Source organism: Dioscorea cayenensis, chromosome 11, assembly GCF_009730915.1.
Source record: "Dioscorea cayenensis subsp. rotundata cultivar TDr96_F1 chromosome 11, TDr96_F1_v2_PseudoChromosome.rev07_lg8_w22 25.fasta, whole genome shotgun sequence".
NCBI lineage: Eukaryota > Viridiplantae > Streptophyta > Magnoliopsida > Dioscoreales > Dioscoreaceae > Dioscorea > Dioscorea cayenensis.
The window spans coordinates 10,141,635-10,144,935 of NC_052481.1; the positions used below are offsets into that span (position 1 = coordinate 10,141,635).

At 37.5% G+C, this 3,301-nt stretch overlaps 1 long non-coding RNA gene across 1 annotated transcript; it reads right to left on the reverse strand.

The window, feature by feature from the left end:
- Nucleotides 1-353: 353 nt before the first annotated feature.
- Nucleotides 354-3,301, reverse strand: LOC120271955. Its single transcript, XR_005540096.1, has 3 exons — nucleotides 2,789-3,301; nucleotides 1,750-1,821; nucleotides 354-474 (listed from the first exon to the last, which is right to left on the reverse strand). It is a non-coding gene; the product is annotated as an uncharacterized LOC120271955 (long non-coding RNA).

Here is a 3,301-nt window from a genome sequence, read left to right on the forward strand (position 1 = left end):
AGGATTCCTCTCCGAAGCTAGGTCGCCAATGGCTCCCCAAAATGCTATGATGTCACGCCCCGTCTCGCGGGTCCCACTCATGACATACCGCCACGATAACCCAAGGGAGGTCCAACACTAACTCACCCCTAGATCACCGTAAGGCTAACCTGTTTCCTGTACAAAACCACTATAACAATAATAAACATTCTAGCAATCCAATATACCCAAATGTTCCTACACAACCCATCACTTTAATTTAAACCATGACAACAACCATTCACTTAGAGAGTATACATCTCATACACAACATAAAGCTAACCAACATATATAAAAGTATCAAAGAAGAAAGATACATATTAATATTAGGGTTGGTAATATCCTAGTGGATCCATCAACTACATGCCAAAATATATAAGCTTCATACACAGCTTAAGAAAATACAAACTACTCTGCCAAGCACTTTACGCTGCTATCCCGCTGCTGTGCTGTCACCTGGGGGAGGGAAAATAAAGAGGGGATGAGTAACTAGGTTACTCAGTGAGTGGCTAAACATGGAGCTATATCCCATACATAATATATTAAAGTAAAAGGTAAAAAAATATATTTCAACTCCTCAAAATATTCAATATACTTTGACTGTCAAGTATAAATTAAGATATAAAATTTACAACAATGAAATGCTCGATAAAACTCTTTTAAATCATCTCAAAATCCATATGAGTAAGAAATCCAAGTTTATACTTTGGCTTAGTAACTCATAATTCAAAAATGTATAAATCATCGATTAAAATAAACAAATATATTTTAAATAGCCTCGAAAACCCTCCCTCGCTAACCGTGGCCGCGGTTAGGTCAGGAGCCACCAAGATGCGCATATCTTGGCGTTGGCCGCTGGGAAGTTCGTGTGGTGACTCCGAACAACCCAACTATATCCAAGTCAGGGCTCTACGCTCCCACCTGAAATGGCATAACCGGTTTGACAGTATTCCACGCCACCTCTAGACAGGTCGGCCCGTGGAAACCATCCACACTCTCACTGCAGTAAGTATTGGGGTTTCCCCTTGTCACCATCAAAACCACCCCGTCAAGAACATGAAGGCCGTAGCCCACCATTTCCATGGATATGTTCAAGACCCCACGGGTGTTTGCATAGCAAAATCCCAAGATTTATAACAACATAAAAAAAGTGTCCTTATTCAGGACTATATTTACAATTAATGAACAAGAGTCATTAATACGGATAAATATCATTCGGCCCTTAGGCTTAATATACATACCAAAAAGGAAAGCAAAAAAGTCTAACCATGAGATCACAAATATTCACAAATAATAGTCTCATCCCAAGAGTGAATGACTTGCTCAAAAATAATTCCAATGAAACCAATTTCATCAAGAATATCATACAAAAAAACCTTCTTTTGAAAAATATAGTTCAAATGTATCATCATCACAATGAAATCATTTTTGGTTTGCATAAGCTTTTTATGAACATCCCAACAAGAACATCAAGTCCCGTGAAAAACACAAAACTTGAAATCATATATTATAAAATATAGGGTTTTTCTAGATCACAAATAATATATTGAATCTTTCCAATAATCATGGAAAAAAAGCCAAATTATAGTTCATCATGATTTCTAAAAATCACACTCGAAAAATATTTCAAGAGTTTTATTGGCAACAAGGAGTTTATCCTTCGAAATAAAGCAAATTTAGTATTATAAGCATGCATGATTTATAGTCCATAATTTAGTAAATCCCACTCACAAACTTGGCAAGCTAACACCCTCCAAGGTTACTTGTCCGTAATCTCTTTTCCTTTGCTTGAAGCTTCTCCTCCTAGAAGCCGTTAAACAACCAACAAAAAGCAAGATTCAACAACAATTCTACAACCAATTAAAAAAAGAAAGGAAAATGTGCTTAAAATAGGAGTAAATTGCTTCTAGAGTTTTTCCAAGCACTCTAATAAGAAGATATAACAAGAATGAAACCTTTAAAATCCTCAAAATCGAGCAAAAAAAGAACAAAAGGACTTTTAACTTGGTTCGGTGCTACGAGTAACTCGAACCCTTGAGGTGCAAGATGTCTCTCATTTCCTCACCAAATCATGGTTTTACAACCTTAAAAATGATTCTAATCTTTAAATCACTTCAATAACTAAGATTTCTCACAAAAAAATTTCAAAAGAATCACAACAAGGATGAGAGGAGAGAAAAGGAGGAAGTTGATGTAGCCCAACTCACCGATAATCTTCTCTATGCCTTAATCGAACTCTTCTTCTTGTAAGGAGATGAGATTTCCACTTCTTATTTTGTTTGGGGATCAAAGATGAGAGGTTTGAAGAGAAAAAAATGAAGAAAAATCAGAGGAGAAGGAAGAAGGAGAAAAAGAAGTTAGGAATGTCCTAGAAGGTCCAAGAAGGCCAATATATATGCCAAGGCTCGTGAGACAACTTTGAGACCACTTCTGAAATCTTCACGGGCTCCATGCGCCCGCATGGAGGCCGTGAGGCTTTCAGGTTGGTCCAATTCAGCCCAACAAAAATCAAATTTTTACCAGAAACCCTCACGGGCTTCCATGCGCCCGCATGGAAACCGTGAGGCTTTCAGGTTGACCTCCAAAACGACTCTCTCCCACTTTATAAACCTCCCAAAAACCTTAACTAAGTTCCTAACACAAAAGAACACTCAAAATACTTAAACAACAAGTTAAACTCAAGAGGCAAAACATAAGCAAAGTAAAGAAAAAGTCAAACTCCCACATCCTACCCCCCTTAAAGAAATTTCGGCCTCGAAATTTAGCATACCTCTAGTTTCAAACAACAAGGGATATTTACTCTTCATTGCTCCTTCTGGTTCCCAAGTTATTTCTTCTACCACATCATTCCTCCAAAGTACTTTTACCATAGGTATGTTCTTTCTTCGAAGATTTTTCACTTGGTGATCCAAAATCTTCACCGGTTGCACCTCAAACTTCAAATCTTCTCTTAACTCCACTGGTGGTGTTTCAAGACAATGAGAAGAGTCAGGGATATACTTCTTCAACATGGAGACATGAAACACATTGTGAATCTTTTCCAACTCAGGTGGTAATTCTAATCGATAGGCTACCGGTCCAATTCTCTCTAGAATCAAAAATGGACCTATATATCGGGGATTCAACTTTCCCCTACCTCGAAACCGAATTACCCCTTTCCATGGAGAAATTTTCAAAAATACTCTATCACCAACTTCAAACTCCAAGAATCTCCTTCGATTGTTAGCATAACTCTTTTGCCTATCCTGAGCTACTTTCAATCTATCTCTAATCACTTTCACTT